Here is a 16,769-nt window from a genome sequence, read left to right on the forward strand (position 1 = left end):
TATGTTAAATGCTTTTCAAAAGCAGGAGATTGTTTTGTTTCTGCTCTGACAAATGTACAGTTTAATAAGATGCAGATAAACAGTGGTGAGAGGGTTATAGCATACAAACAGCATGATCAGGGCTATGGAAGGCACATACTGCATCTTGCTAGTTTCAAGGTTTTTATAAACACATTTCATGCCTTCCTCCACACTTCAGGCTCCTCATTCCCACTGCACACCAGCTCCCATCACAGCTTATGTAATTAATCATGATAAAACCTATTTCAAACAGAAAAAGTCCACAGGAATCTTCTGCAGTGTTGCAGAAGAAAATAGCCAAGGATTTTGTAATCTACTCAAGGCGAGTATTCCTTATGCACCTTTTCCAGTCTGGTAGGAACAGACTGACTGGATAGAGCCTGAATTCAACGGGAATTCACCCATTCCTGCCATTTAGTACAGTGAGCTTTCATAATACTTTGACATTGAATGTGGCAAAAGTGGATAATCTACCCAGTCCTGGAAAACTTGGCAAGATCTGATGAGGTTGATGGAGTCTGGGCAGGATCCTGACTAAAGGACAGAAAAGAAGAAGCATTGATAGCCACCAAGGAACTGATCTCCTGGTGATTAGAAAGAAGTAGTGGAGAGATCTTAGCAGAGTCCTTGCTGTTAAAGATAATAAATAAATAAATCCCGTCTAAAGACATGTCGTTAGCACAGGAAAGCAGGAGACTGCTGATCTCACTCGGCTCTGTGCTCTGATTTGTTCAGATGTGTGATTTTATAGGCAGGAGAGAAAAGGACGCCTCTGTTATGCTTGAGCAAGGACTAGAGTGTTCAGGAAATGGAATCATTTCCCTTCTGATTAGCTGCATTGCTCTTGGTCCATTTTGGGATTCCAGTCCCCAAACTGTCCCCAGACAGCATGAGACAAAGCTTCTTACACAAACCTCTGTTTAAAACATCCAGCAAATAAGGTCTTCCAAACTGTCCCAGGTGTATTTGCAAAGACTGCATATTTCTTTTCCACAGTGTTCTTTATTGATAAAAATGAACAGAGGGGTCACTACTAATGGCGTTCTGATATTTTTAGCTTTATACAAAGAATTTCTTCTCAGGATTTTTGGTTTGGTGATTTCTCCAGACCGAAGGGACAAGTTCTTCCATGCCTGAAATTCACCACTGGTTGGTTTTTCTTTGTTCTTTTTTCTAATGATGACAGGTCAATGAAGTTTGGAAGTTTGTCAAAGATCACCCAAAATTTCAGTTGCAAATACAGCTGCAATCCTGTTGCACAAAGATAGAAATTCAGTGGAGCTCAAAAAGGGTGGTGCATGCTGGCCCTGCGGGGCTCTGAATGTTTCCTATTATGTTGGTTTTTTTCTTATAGCTTGCATGATCCTCGTAGATATAGAGGTATATGTTTGGCTCATTCTGTTTAACTTGTGGCTCAGAACCTGTCAGTTTATGCTACCTGCCTTCTTCAGCCTGACAAGTTCAATTTCTGCAAAACATGGTAACGTGTATCAAAGCAAACCTCTTGTGGGCAGAGATACCTGTGGGAGAGTTCTCCCTGGAGAGAAAGCATCTGCACTCGTAGAAGCCTGGCAGATGGGGCAGCATCTCCTACACCGGCTTTCCCTCTAGGGAAGGGTATGCACAGGAAGGACTCAGTGGAGCAAGGCCCAAGTACTTGACTGTCTGCTGATAAAAGTTCCCGAGAGTCCTTCTGATGGAGGTGGAAGGAGGAGCCATCTTTCTGCAGACCTAAGTTGGTTTGGGGTGGAATGGCTGAAATCAACCATTTTTCTAACTGCTGCCTTTTTCTGCTGAATCCTTACAGAACTTAGTACACAGAATAGAGCATTAGAAGTTTTTGAAGTCTCACTCTGTAAAGACAAGCTAAGAACTGCAGGTGAGTACCATGAAACTGTAGCTGAGAATACCTACTGTAAGTAATGCAAAGCAGAAGAAAAGTGAACATCACTTGGCCTGCAGCTTACTGGTTACAATGACAAGATGCAGAATGGTTTTCTCCTTCTGAAACTCCACATAGGGGAAGTAAGGTGGGCAAAATTAACAGTACCCCATAACTTGCTCCTACTGAATGCTAGGATGAGTCTGTACTGCTTGTAAACCTTCAAACTTGCTAGTCAATCTAGCCACCAATCTGATAAGGTTAATTGAAAGTTTACAAAACAAAGGATTCTTCTGTAAAAAGCTGATGAATTCAAGACTGCTGCTACTGTCTGATACTTGAAACTGTACCATGAAATAAGCAAAGGGCTTTGAATTGACGCTTTAAAAAAATCTACAGTATGTAACATAAAAGATATGCTAAAACCTCCTTAAAACTACAAAGAAATCATGCTATAGCAGCTCTAAGAAACAAAACAGGAGAGAAGAAGAATTAATGCATTAGCTAAGGTCTTATTTAGTTTGCTGTAGGAATGTCTGTAAAACCTATTGCTCTGTTGTTCTAATGATGTAGGCTAAGACACAGGAGATAAGAAAAGCCAAGGCACTGAAAGCTGTTGCAAAACTAGGTCACTGTTAAATTAAACATTTTATGAAAAATAGAACCTACCTGGAGCAACTCTGAAAACCTCTTTGCCTTTTTCATGCACTCGGCTACAGAGGGGCACTTACACCACCTCACTGTGTCCATGGGGAAAAGCCCCAGCTTAGGGAAGTCTTGGCACCTACACCCGAGCCAGCAGCTCCATTTTTTCTTGTAATTAATGCTTATTGAATCTTTTTGAAGGAAGTGCCACAGGGTAGTTATAGGATCAACAGTCCTGTGAAGGGAAAGCACTGACCCAGCCTCGGAGCACCGCAGGCGCGACAGTGAGCAGGACAGCTGGCACCGGTCTTGTGAGCACCAGTGGGTATCGCTCTGGTGTCACAGCCACTGCATGCAGTGCTGGAAACTTGCACCTTCCAAAGCCGGGATAAAACGACCCTTTTACAGTAGTCTGTATGAGAGATCTTTAGGAGAGTATAACCAGGTGTGTGGGAACCTTTCTACTGCTGCAGTCATCAGCAGAAGATGGATAATTTTATAAAAGGTGTCGTTTGGACTTTTTTTTTTCTTCAGAATTTTTCACTTGAACAGTTGCAACTGTTCCAGGTACCAATCATTTCCAGAGAGCCAGTGTGCGAGGCACACCACAGCCACAACATAGTGGGACATCCCTGCTTTTGGTGCCAATCAGCAGGCTCATTGCATGTAAGCCTGGTTTTGATAACATCCAAATGAAGTAACTCTTCAGGATCTTAGGAAAGGGGAGAAACATGAACACTACGCAGGGGCTTTTAAGACAGGGTAGATACGTTGGTAAAGTTGTGTTTCCTCTGTGGAGCTGACAGCCTTACCATATTATACTGCAAAAATCAGTCCTACTTGTGGAAACTAAACCTTGGCAACTCAGAAGCTCTTGAGGCTGAGGCTGGCACACACTGCTGCTGTGAAGGGCCTGGGAGCAGTGCTTCCCAGCATCTGTCCGTGGGGTTTTCACAGACATTAGGGTCGTTTCGGGGTGAGTTCTTTCTGGAGGAAAAGGAAAGGAATAAAAATCTTATCCTATCTGCTGGAGAAGCTGGTGGAGCATATCCATAAGAAGCGTGCAAGCTACTTTGCACAGCTAATTAATGTATGGAAACTCATTCTAGCCAACAGCAATGGCTTTTGCCCATGTGACAGATCTGCTTAAAAGAGCCGTGCAACTCAGAGTGATTTTGTTTAAGGCGTTGTGAGTGATAATGGTGTGCAGGGTCCCTTTGTGGCCCTGGGCTTCTGCAGGGAAATCGTGAGCATTCGAGGACCATGACCCAGCCAGATAAGGCTTTCCTGCTTACAGATGGAAGAATTTTACCTAACAGCTTGATCGTGCAGTAATAAACACACAAATAGAGCACGGGACAAGCAGAACGCAGAATCATACTCCGCATGGCCATGAAGTGTACCCGATCAAAACAGCAAGAAAAAAATAAATGAAAAGGAAGACAGAGGCTTGCAATCCGGAGTAAAGACCATGCTGAAGGAATGCCATGCGGAATGCAGGGACCACGTACGAGGCAATGACTGAATTTCACCGAGGGTTTGGGCATCTGCAAGCGGGACCCCGCACGACCGAGGGAGCAGAGTTTCTCTGGGAGGGTCCTGAGGCCCTCAGCCGACCCCAGGTACCGGGACCTGCTGCGGGTCGGAGGGGGGGCACCGGGACCGGGGCTGGGGCCGGGTCCGCCCCCGTCCCGCCCCGCCGGGCTCGGGCTGCCGGCGGGAGGCGCGGTGCGCCCGCTGGCTCCCTCCTCCTCGCCCTCCTCCTCCTCGCCGCGGCCTGAGGGGCGCTGAGGAGAGCGGCACGGCGAGGCGAGGCGGGAGAGCCCCGCGCCGGCCCTGAGGGCGCCTCGGTTGCCAGGGTAATGGGGGCCGGGCGCGGGCAGGTGGCGGGCGGGCCGCGGGCAGGGGAGCGCGGCGGGGCGAGCCCCCTCTGCCCCCCGGGGGGCTCGGGCGCTGCTCCCGGGGCCGGGCGGGCCCTTTGCGGGCTGGGGCCCCGCTGGGAAGAGGGGGGAGCCCCGGCAGGGCTGGGGAAGGGGCCGGTGCCCCGCGGGGGAACTTGGAAGCGCGGCGTCCGGCGGTGACGGCTCCCTCCCCCGGCAGGCAGAGCCGCGGATCCCCCCGGCACCCGGAGCGTCTCCGCGGGCATTAACCGCGGTGGCAGACGCGCAGGAGTAGCTCGCAGGACCGGCGGCGAGCCTCAAGTGTTTCTCCGAGGAAAACGCGGATTTTCCTAAAGATAACGGTGCGTGGCGGCTCCTGCGGCGTGCACCGACCCAAGCGGTGCTCGACGGACCCCGCTGCTCGCCCCACCGCACAGCCTGCTCGCCCCGCTGCTCGCCCCGCTGGACACAGCCCTCACCAGGGCCAGGACGGCCTGGTAAGTCAGGGCGAGGGGCTGCCCACTGCACTACCCCCGTTACACTGGCCTGACGCTTCCCAGTGCTCCCCTGAAATGAAAGGTTACGGGGACTCTCGGCTGGTTTCTGTTTTGTTAAGTGCCAGCGCGTAGGGATGGGAGAAGAGGAAAAATCCGTCTCTGATAAACGAAGCCGCACTGCTAAAACTCACCTTCTCGCTGGCATCCCGCCCTGTGTATCGGTGGCTTCCCACCCCGGGGAAAGCTACACTTGGGTTGTGTTTGTGTGCTTCTGTGGGAAGTGCTTGGAGAGCTGCGAGTGTGAAAAGCGCTTGGTAAAGGCATGGTGTTATTTGTAGTTGCTCGCTGAAGAAATAGCAGAAGAGGTTAACTGTAGTTCAGAGCTTTGGGGATGGAAGGCATTTGGTACCATCTTAAATATTCTCTGAGGTTGATTTGGTTTTACGTAGATGCAGAAGGCTGTGCATATTTTCCTTCATCCATTTATTTCTTTCCTTTTTTTTTTTTTCTTTGAATGCCAGGTTTGTCCTAATCTTGCAGCTCAGAAGAGCTAGCAATTGTTTGCTGTGGAGTTATGATTCATAATGCTTTCTTGCCAGCTGATTGTGAACGTTTCCACTATACTGCCTTATAAATCTGCTTAAAGGAGAGGTCAGATGTTGAATTGTAGTTGTGGACTTGGAGGCATGGGGTTATAAGCACAAATAATAGTGCTTATTGCTTGAATGTGTATGTGAGATGCTGAAGAAACTGTTTAGACCCAGCCAGTATCGTCTTTATTTTTAGACGAGCTGTTCTTTTTTCTAGCAACCCAACTAATAAAACAGTCAGGCAAGCATTCCAATTTCTTTTCTAACTGGCTACAAGTGTGGTGGACGTTTTAAATAGCTTTTTTTTTTCCCTTTTAATTTGTAGTGGTAATCAGAAATAGTTACTTGCTACGTGTCACACAGATTTATAAGCAAAAGATGTTTAAAGATTGCTGTTCAACCTGTCTGACTAAGTTTTCTAGTTTCCCTTTACTACCTGTCCCTTCTAAGGAAAGGCATAGTATGAAGCTGCATGTAGTCACTGTTGATGCTGCCTGCCTTCGTTTCTCTCTGAAGGTTCCTGTGATGCAGGTAGTGCAGACATCTGTTTTAACCAAAACGACACCTGAGGGTAAGAGGAAAAAGCATGTCCTCTGCAAGCAGTGATTACCTCCTTGCTAACCCCTGACGGGGTGCTCTGGTGCCTGGCACATAACTGGTGGAGCCCGCAGGTATGCTGCAGGTGAGCAGAGCACTGTTCATTCCTGAGAGTAACTCTGCCTTGGTTAATGCTCATGGGAGGAGAGCTGAGCACAGGGGCTGGAAATGCCGGGATCTGCCACTGTCCCCTCGAGCAGCCAAGGAGGGGAGAGAAGGAGAGGGCAGCACTGTCCCAGCAGACTGCAGCAAACTAGCAGGTGGCAGGGGAAGAAAAGAAGCTGCTGTACGTGGAATAGCAGGAGGGCAAAATAGCTGCAGTGTGTCTTCTTAACACTGTATGTTAGTCTGTGGAGAAACTTCTGAACGTGCCGTGGCTCATGCTTCCTGATGGAATACAAGGGTGTTGCCGGGTGATTATTTTCTTGTTCTCCTTCATAAAAATGTGAGCCTCCAGCTTTTCAAGAATGAAGGGATAGGTAACCCAGAGGCTCTGGCTTGAAGTACCTTTGATTTCTAAATCAAACCATGTAGCTGTAAAGCAGCAGCAGGAGGGTGAGCACTTTTGCCCTTCCGAGCAGCTAGTGCATTCTGTGTGCTGGGTGCCTGGCACTTAAGAAGCATTTCTGCAAACACATCTAGGCTCTGTAGAGGGCAGATTGTTTGAGCAAACAGGTCCATGGCACTGAGCAGCTCCAGAGTGTTTCAGAGGACGAGTATTCCATCTAGTTTTCAGAGCTGACGTGCTCCTGGTTCCTCATGGGACTTTTCTTAGCTTGTTCACGATTGCATTAGTATAAGAATTCATACCATGCTATTGTAATTACAAAGAAAACTCGGGTGCAATAGGATTATTGTGTTGGTAATTTGGGGAGGTGTTTATTTGTGTCAGTCATTGAACTGCTGCCACCAGCATGGCATGAAACAGTGCTCTGCCATCTAAAGTATCAAATGAGATGTAAGCTGGGCATTGGGGCCCTGTGTTACTGCTGAAGATGTAGTAGTACTTTGAACCCTGAACACTTGCTGCTGTCTGCATGTTAGAGAAAAGCTGACCAGGAGAAGAGCTGTGCTGGCCAAGCATGTTTCAGATGCCTGTTGGTGGTGATGGACACCTTTGGAGGTTTTCAGAAGCATCTGGACAAGTCAGTTGCTTGGTTCCTGTGGAGTTACACGCCTGATTCCTCAGGCTAGAAAATTCCCTCTTTGCGTCTTTGAGCGCTTACATGTAGTTGAACATCTTTCTTCATATTCTGAACTAAATTGCTATGTTCCTACACCTCTAAGATTTTTTTCTGCAAATTTCTGCCTTTACTCAATCTCTTAACTTCCTGTGTAGTGACCCTGTGTAATGTCAGAGCACCGCTCGAGTTGTGCCCTTGCGGTGGTGTTTTATAGGAGTTTTGATGTGGCTAGAAGGCACACAGTCTGAAGTAATTTGAAAAATTTGGCATATCTTTATGCACTTGAAAAGATAAAAATAGATGTATTATGGAGGCTAATGGGGCTGGGTTACCCTTTTCTTTTAATGATATAGTGACTCTTTAAGTTTTTTAAGGATGCTGTTAATATTAGTGAATCTGCAATGTTTTCTTAGTCCATATACATTTTACCATGAAAAGACTTTTCCATAATTTTACTTACTGGTTTTAGCTGGAGCGATAGCATAGTGTGGTGGCTGGGGCATGAACTGATTTCTGCTGTTGTGCTTTATGAAGAGAGGAGCAAGAAAGAGGAGCTAATTTGTATTTTCCTCGGTGGTTGTCAAGCTCTAGAAAGATTGTAGAGTCAAGAGAGACTGCTGCTACCCACTTGTGTCACATCACATCTCTTACTGTTTTTTTAACTTTGCTGTAGTTGATGGCAAAGATCGTGGAGGGAGACATAGATTAAAATTTCAGTGAGCAATAGGGTTCTGGCATTTTGGTGTCCCAGGAGCTCTGCATTGTCATGCTGGAAGCAGCTCTCTGTTCCTTGACCCAAGAGCAGCAGAAGGTGGCACAGGTACTGCACCCAGCCTGCCTGGAGGTGGTGGGGGCCATGAAGTAGCTTGGCAGTGAAGAAGAGTTAGTGCATTTTTTAAAATTGTATTTTATTTTTGCCAGGAATCTTCAATTCAAGAGAGTCACAAATGTGATCCCGGTGAAGAGGAATGCTATGTCATCTTTTTCACTGTACTTATAGAACCTGGCAGCAGTGGTGAAAGATTCACAGGGTAGTTAAAAGCTCCTTGGATTGATTAATACAGACTTACGGTGCTATGGGGATGTGTGTGCTGAGCAAATGAAAACTAATGGCTTGAAAGCCAGGGTTTATATGTTCAATTTATTGCTCTGCCATCCGTTATGTGAATGTGGGGAAGTCACTTAATTTCATTGTGATTTAGTTTATCATTTTGTAAATGAAAATAATATTTGCCTCTGTCACAGATGAGCAACTAGTTCCAGATCATGCCTTCACTAGTGTAACTGCAGTCTGGCATGGACACTTATTAGGTCAGTTAAAGGAGCTATCTTCATATGAGCATTATAGCGTAACAGCAGTGTAGTAAAGCATAGCAGTTTTCATAATGCACGTGGCATATATTGCTATTTGCAGTAGTTGAGTTAGGGCATTGTGGAGTTCAGGATAGGGGAACCACTGCAGTGGGATTTTTAGACTGTGCTGAACTGTGTGAGTGCGTGAACTTGAGCTAGCTAAGTCAGGAGTGTCTCAGATGCTTTTTACATTGTAATTACAGAAACGATTTGGACTTCATTTGCATCTGTAAAGGCTATACGTTTCTGAGATAAACAGCTGGGCAGTGAAATCATAGTATATTGCATAATGTCCTTGAAGTACATGGAATGCAACCAGGGCTGTTGCATAGTGCCACATCTTCAAAAGCACCTGTGCCTTTGGGTAGCAAATTTCCCATTTAATTTTATGCAGGGCACTTGCAATTTTCCATCCTCTTGAGAATGAACATCCAGCAAGAACTCTCAGCACTTTGGGATGTTTAAAATGAGATTGCACAGTCACCGATCAATGCAGGAGTGAATTGGTTGTTATATCAACTTGCATTAGACTACCTGAAGGGAGTTTTATTTTACTAAACTGCATTTGGCACAGGGAGCTTATGTGGAGTGATTCTGAAGTGGGAATCTAACAGGTACTGAGGTGTATATTTTCTTATTTTAATATTTTGATTTTCTTGTCTGCCCATATTTGAGTATCCATTAGCTTGCACTTCTTCTCATTCAGTTTTTCTTTTTAATCAATTTTCTTCAGCTCTTTTCAACTTACTGGATATAGTGGAAACTAGGAAATGCAGTCCATCCCCCAGAAGAAGTTTACTGCATTTGCAATTAATTTTTTCCATGGTGCATGAAGTACAAGGCACTTCAAGAGACAGTACATTTCATGGACAAACTTCGTGGGCAGGATGCTCTTAGCACACCTTGACTGATCCAAAGAAGATGTTTTTTCAAAAAGGGATTTATATCAGAAGAGGGATTAGAAGTCTACCCTCAAGCATTGTATTATCAATGTAGTCAGTCATCTCGTTTTCCACAGTGAACGATTTTGGCCAAAAAGCTGGCATTGTTGCAAAACAACAAAATACAGCTTCAGCTCTTTCCTTTGCAGCTGCTCCTTGCAGGCTGATAGCACTGTATAAATACTGCAGTTGCTTGGGATCACCAATTCAGATGAAGTTCAAAGTTGGGCTATGCCTCTCTCTTTGCATTTCTAAACTCACATACTGCTGACGCTTTATTTCAGTTAAATATTCAGCATATATTTGCTGTTACATTCTCTGCAACTATCCTTGGTAACAGCATGTTGGCTCAGAGCTTTTCCAAGAGCCCTTGTGCTCGCAGCAGTATTTTATTTTTTTTTTTTTATTATTGGAAGGTAGAATGATGATAGGTGGGCGCTCCATTTTGTTCTGAATTCTCTGGAAGGAGGATGGGTGTATTGGAGCCAATTTCTTCCTTGGTATAGCATCATCCTGGTCCATTAAATCAAAAATAAATTTGGTACACGAGAGCCAATTTTAACAATTGATTTCATAAAGGGAAACGTTTGCTTTGTTAACAAGCGATTCCTGTGTCGATATTCCCCACCACCCATCCATCCACATCGCACCTTTTCTTTCAGTTGTCTTGCTCTCCTTGTTTATCTCTCTGTCAAATAAAAGAAAGCTCTGAAAGTGGGAAACATCCCCTTTAAGTCAGCAACGCTTCTAGCACATCTTGGGTGGACAGACTGGAAAACAGGTAGTGTTTATTTCTCCTTTTAAAAAATAAAAAGGTTCTAGTCCATCAGGGAATTTGGGACCTAGTCAGTGTCAGATGCTGAGCAAGTTCCTTTGTCTTGGCTTCTGCCCCTGGGTTTACTGGCTGTAATATCCAGTTGTAGGCAATGTTTTTCATTTTTTCTAATATCTACAAATACCTGCAGGTATAGAAATACGTAGGCAGAGTATCCAAATGGGGCACGGCTGCCTGGGGAAAAGTGAGGGAAGTAATCATCTCCTGCTGTCTGTCGAGAAGCCGTTTGATCTTCTGACAGGTAACTGAGACGGGCCACCTGTGGCTAACGTGGCACCTTGAGCGTGTAGTCATTTTATTAAAGGGCATACGTAGCTGGGAAAAGCAAGTGAGTGGTGACAAGTATGTACAGAAAACAGCTGCTTGCATTAAATTATGCAGTGGGCTGAATTTAAAATGGTAGCCTGTCTCTATGCAGGAAGCCAAGTGGCTTGGATTGCCTCATGTCTGAAGGCTAGTTCTGTCCAAATGAGATGGATGGCTGTGCTCACAGTACATATCCTTGGCTCAGGAGTCTCTTCTGGCCACCAGATGGTATCTCTTCTGTGTCTTGAAGATGTAATGGTGGGGGGGGTTGTGTTTTTGTTGTTTTTACAATGAATGCTTTAAAAAATGTGAGATTGTTTTGCAGCCCATGGGGATAAGGTTATGCATCATAGGACAGGATGTGGTGTGAGGGTCTGTGAAGTTGCAAAATTTATTGGGGAACTGGTGGAGGAATGAGTAAGAAGTTGAGAGGCTAACCTCGTGTAGGATCACCCCCGCTGACTATTGTGTGCAAGCGGTGATAGGAGAGACCTGTGTTCCCAGGGCGATGCCTGCACGCGTACTGGTTTGGAGCTCTCCAGAAGGGAGCCTGGGAGCAAGCTAGCAGCCAGGCAGTGTGAGTGGTCAGGAGCACAGAGCTTGCTCTCTGCCCTGGTGCTGTATGGAAATGTAGGTATCACCGCAGGATGTTTTGAGGCACGTTTTTCACTGGAAGCAGACGTGCTGGTATGTGTGTGCCAGGTGTGAGCTGGTACAAAGGGCAGAGGAATGGGGTCCTTGGGAACCTATGAATTTTCCCTGTATAAATAGAACTGCTTTCTCATAAACAAAGAGGAAGTTGTTTGGCCAAAAAATAATAATATTGAACTTTAAGTGAGGTTGCTGGAAGTGTTTATACTTTGTTACTTAAAAACAGCAACAGAGTGAATATTGTTGATAGTACTGCAGAGCTCAGCACTTGTAAGGAGGGGCAGAAAGTCTGGGGATGATCTTCCACTGGGAAAGTATTTTCAGAGTAACTTACTTGAGTTACAGTTTGATTTCCAAAGCTGTCATTGGAAGGATTTTTATGTGCTTTGGGAACTGGACTTCACTGACCAGAGGCAGACCCCCTTGGTTGCTCCTCCACTCAGAGAGCAGCGCCGTGGTACCTGGAGAGGTACCAGACCCTTTACTCGGGCACTGCTGACTGTGGTGTCGCTCCCTACGCAGGGATCCCCAGTCCCCCTTTCACTAGCACATAGCTCCTCCTGAACATCTGTTTTGGGAAGGGAATGTGCTTGCAGAGCCTTGTTTTGCTGAGGTGGTCAGCGGGGCAGTGTGCGGTACCAGGACACTGGTGGGGACGGCGGAGTCCTGACCTCAGCTCCGGTCTTTCTGGCTCTTTTCTGGTTCAGATGGATGTTGTATCGGTTTCTGTTTGGAAAATTATTTCACTAGTCACACAGATTTATGTTTGAAGGAAGAGCAGAGGTGAGCATTGCAGTGCTCTTGAGCTACATCAGATAAAAGCAGACTGCACAACCCAGCTGGGGCCTGGGGATCCTCTGGTTGATGTTTTTGTTTTGGTGTGCAGGATGACTTCTGTGATATGCTCTGTGTTGTCCTCTAGTATGCACATCTTGTTAGGCATGCCTGATCCCTACTTTAATGAAGTAATAGTTAATCAGGAGAAGAAACGGAACCTACAGGTTTCCTTCTTCCCAGTGCAATTATAGAGAGAGTTTTGTAATGGATGTGAAATATCAACTTGATCATAATGGGCACTAATTGAATGCAGGTTAACTGGTTATTTTTCCCTGTCTCTTCACTGCTGTCACTTCAATAACAAGATCTATTTGATCTGAATATTGAATCAAACCAGGTAGGGATTTTTCCTACTGGGTTCAGCAGGTGTGTGGCTATATGATTCCTCAGGAGCGTGAAAAGCCTACTAGTCTAGATGTGTTCAGTAGCTAGAATGAAATTAGCGGGATATTAATGACATGAAATTAATTTTTATTCTATGGTGGTGTGCTAAAGCTTCAAATTTCTTACGATTTGATGTTAGGACTACAAGTCAATGATAAGCTACTCTTGAAATACAGTAATTAACTAGCACAAAGGTCGTTTCCACTTACTGTTATCCCAAATTGCATTTCAGCTGAGCACTGCTGATAGATATTTACATAGGGATTCATGTACTAGATTCTGTTGTCTAGGATTAAATTTGTGCAGATTACTCAGGCAAACTCTGTTTTATCTCGGATGTGCAAGAAATGTTTGCAACTGCCAATTTTGCCTATTAAGTTGACAAATTATTTATTAAATGTAGGATCAAAGTCTAAATATGATCCTGTATAGGTTTGTTAAACCCAGGTGATATTTTCAAGAAATAGTTTGTCTTGCAGAATTTCTTCTAACTTGGCATTTCTTCTCTTTCTGTCTCCATTATCTATAAAACCCAGAGTCAATAAGGACTCGTAGATGGGGTAATTTCTGTGAAGCAGATGGGTTTTTGTGCCTATAAGAGTTTTCTTACAGCAGTCATTTGCAGTAGTCAAGGTATTTTAGAGCATGAATGGAGAGCTGTTAATTTATTGCTTAGTTTTTATCACCGAATTTACATATATGCTGAGATTACATACTGACGGTATTGCTGTCTGAAAATGTAGAGGTTGTTGACTTTGAAGTTTTGTTATTAAACTCCTGTATCAGAAAGTGTAAAGGAAAACAAAAGGTTTTCTTGCTTTTCAGAGGAATATTTTATTGGTTATTCTAGTTTAAATGAGTTCACTGATTCCTTTGTGATATATAGGAGCTATTCTGTTTGCAGCCTCTGGCTTTGGGGGGAGCTTGAGAAGCCTGATCAGATAAGAGGGAGATAAAGCTCACCACAGTTCAGTACGTTTTGTCTGGGGCTGCCTATCTAGTCCAGCATGATTATGTTTCTCCAGAAAAAACAGATCCATTATAAAGAATAAAATAATAAGAAAAATTGAAAGGAAAAAAAAAAAGGAGCCAAATGCATCCTCTCGTTTTAGCATCTGTGTCTCAGTATTTTTTCTGGAGGTTTTAGTTTAAGGCTTCATAGGCTATCTTACCCCCCACACAAAAAGTTACAGACTACTGGTTTGCTCCCTGTGTGTGACAGAACGGTTAGCACTAATGGTTTTCAAGTGTTATCACAGATGCTGTGGAGTCTGGATTACTGCAAGTATGGCTATTGTCAGAAAAATAGCCATGGGAAAATAGTATCTTTTTAACCTTCAGGGGCAGTTAGATTTATTTATTTATTTATTTTGAAAACATGCTTATGGATTTTGGTGGTTGGTGTGTGGATGCGTGTTGGTATGCATTAGCCATTAGAAGTGCAGTAAATGGCCTGTAGAAGTGAAGTGCTGACAGTGCTCTTAGGTAATAATTGGTGAGGATCTTTTCTGGAGACTTCATGTGTGATTTTAATTAAAAAAAAATAAAAAAAAATAAAATGTCCATATTCACCCTTCTCTGCCCTGCATAACAGAAACATCTGTACAAGAAGCAGTTGGATTCTCTTCTGGTCAATGCACTGCAAACATTTACTTAGGCTCAGAGGGCAGAGACTTTTTTTTTTTTTTTTAATAAATCAGTAGGATCCCTTGAAAAATTAGTCATGTGATTCTTTCCTGCAGGGGTAAGGGGTTTGGTTTTGTTTTTTAATAGAATGTTGTTGAGTGGTAGCACTTATCAGTGCAGCTTTTTTGCAGTTTTGCAGTGCAGTGGGCCAAATAACATTTTAAAATTCTGCCTGGAAGGAAGAGAAAGGGGGAAATTCCTGCTCTCACTGGGATCATCATTACTACTCAGTGAATGTTTTGTTCTTCCTGGCTTCTTGAGCTCACAGGGATTCCTGAGTGGACTGTCTAGAGGGCTGCAAGACTTGATGTTGTTTGGTTTATGGACATGTGTTCTCTTGGGGTATAATGAAACCACTGACAGGCTACTCAGAGGCCATCGGTGGCTTGAGATGTTCCCAGTAGAGCCATCACCTGTGTTGGCTGCATGTGGACAGGCAACCTAGAGGTGAACAGCTCAAAGCTATTACCAGTTCCCATGGTCATTCTGTCTTTAGCTCTGCTCTTTTAAAATGTATAGATGGGGATGTGAAAACATATAGACAGGAAAAATAAACAGTCCAACTACCAAAGCTGTACAATGACTGCCAGGTTTAATTTCTGCCAAGGCTTTGCTTCCTTTCCTGTTGTAGCCTCTCCAGTACTTGGTGGAATCAATTAACATCTACTCTTTATTGATGCTGGATGCCAAATACATAACTGTTTTCTGCTGCCGCTTGAGTACTGTGTATTTGAATATCAGGCTTTTTTTTTTTTCCTGTTGCAGAAAAGCCAGGGAACACAACTGTTTTAAGAACACACTCACTGCAATCAGTACAAGTTGAAAATGGTTGCAAATAATATCCAGATTAGTCATTTGATTATTTGGCAGTGTAGTTTGCCAACACATGGAGAGCTATTAAATATGGACTTCATGGTCCAGCTGCTCCTCTCCCCCCTTTGATTACCATCAATAGTATCTATTGGGCCTCTATAGCTTATATATAAATAAGGTTGGAGTTCTAAAAAAAAGTAAGAGTTCTTAGCTTACATTGATTTTCATAGTAAGGTAGTAATCATAAAGGAACGTGCATAACTAAATGTTCTTCTGATTTGTTTGGATTATTCATTAAAACTGAGAAATAAAAATTAGTTGGTGTTTTCCTGCATGCAAAGCTGATATGAAGTCCACCTATCTATATTTCTGCACAAAGTGAGTTGAGATCTGCACTAATGTCCTACTTGCTACTAAACTGAGTGTGACAACCAAGGAAGGACACCCTGTCATTTTTCAGATGCATTCACACAATTTATGCTTGGGTTATAGGAAGCTGAATTAAGCATCATTTTGTAAAAATATATAAATAAAATTATTTGTTTAAGCCATGTTGGTAGTAAGAGGGGAAGATACTAATTGTCTTGAAGGAAATAATTAACACTATAAACCAAAATGAAAAGTATGAATTTACCTTAAAATGCACCCCTACCCCTTCTATTGCTTGTCTTGTTGCACTGGAGTAGCTGAGAAGCTTCAAGATGCACCGTGGTGGGAAATCATGAAGTATCAGAAAAAATCAAGTGAGCTAACAGTAGAATAACAACAACACAACTTGTAAATGAGAACGTTCAAAGTGAATAATGCAACGACTGAACACAGCTAAATAATGCTGCAGAGGGCTTTTTGACCAGAAATTGGAAATTTCTTCTTTAAAGGGCACCGCTCAATTAAAAGTTAATTCCAGTTGTTTTCTTTTAAAATATGGATGATCTCAGATGTAATGTGAGGGGTAAACATGGTCTTTCCGTAATGCAGGTGAAGCTGAAACTTGGGTGACCTGATGTATGCTCACAACTCTGCTTTGGCTTGTCATTGCCTTCAGGAAGTTACGGAAAATCTCTACCTCATTAAATTGACTGGGGATACAGAGCCTAATTGTTTAGCGCCTTGAAATCAAGACTAAGAAAGGCCGTGAAAATGGACATCAGTATAAATCATTCAAAGTGCTGTAATTGAAAATGGTTTACCCTTCACCGTTTGTGCTATTTGATATTTTTTTGTATCTAATCATTATGCTTAAAGAATTTATTCCATTTCCTTTTTGGCTCATGACCTGGGACAACAGTGCAATGTCTGGGCTTCTAGCAAAAAATAGAATGGCAGCAGAGTATAATTTAGAAAAACTTTTAATACAAGTTAAAATTAATTGATACACTTTAAATTTAAAATAGTGTCTAAACTGGTCTGAACATCTGTTGTATGTGTGTATTATATGCTGAGGCATTTTGTTGCCTGTGGAAATGTGAAAAGTCTCTTCTTTCTGTAAATAAGAGATAAGATTTTTTTTTTAAAGAAAGGAGTCTGTAGGTCAAGTATCCATGTATATATTTTGAGCATATTTTAACATTTCTGTCTCAAGTTTTAATAAAATATTGGTTCTTTCAATGTTAAAGCACCTCTGCTCGTGGAACAGCTGTGGTGCTGGTGTCTACAGGAGGTGGTGT

The 16,769-nt window shown here is 43.5% G+C and overlaps 1 protein-coding gene across 1 annotated transcript in view; it reads left to right on the forward strand.

Moving 5' to 3' along the window:
* Positions 1–4,791: 4,791 nt before the first annotated feature.
* Positions 4,792–16,769, forward strand: part of RGS6 (regulator of G protein signaling 6) — a 238,022-nt gene continuing 226,044 nt past the window's right edge. The window contains exon 1 of the mRNA XM_035539120.2: positions 4,792–4,925. The gene's annotated coding sequence lies outside the window, so the exon portion shown is untranslated. The remainder of the gene's footprint in view (positions 4,926–16,769) is intronic.

Source organism: Cygnus atratus, chromosome 5 (assembly GCF_013377495.2).
Source record: "Cygnus atratus isolate AKBS03 ecotype Queensland, Australia chromosome 5, CAtr_DNAZoo_HiC_assembly, whole genome shotgun sequence".
Lineage (NCBI taxonomy): Eukaryota > Metazoa > Chordata > Aves > Anseriformes > Anatidae > Cygnus > Cygnus atratus.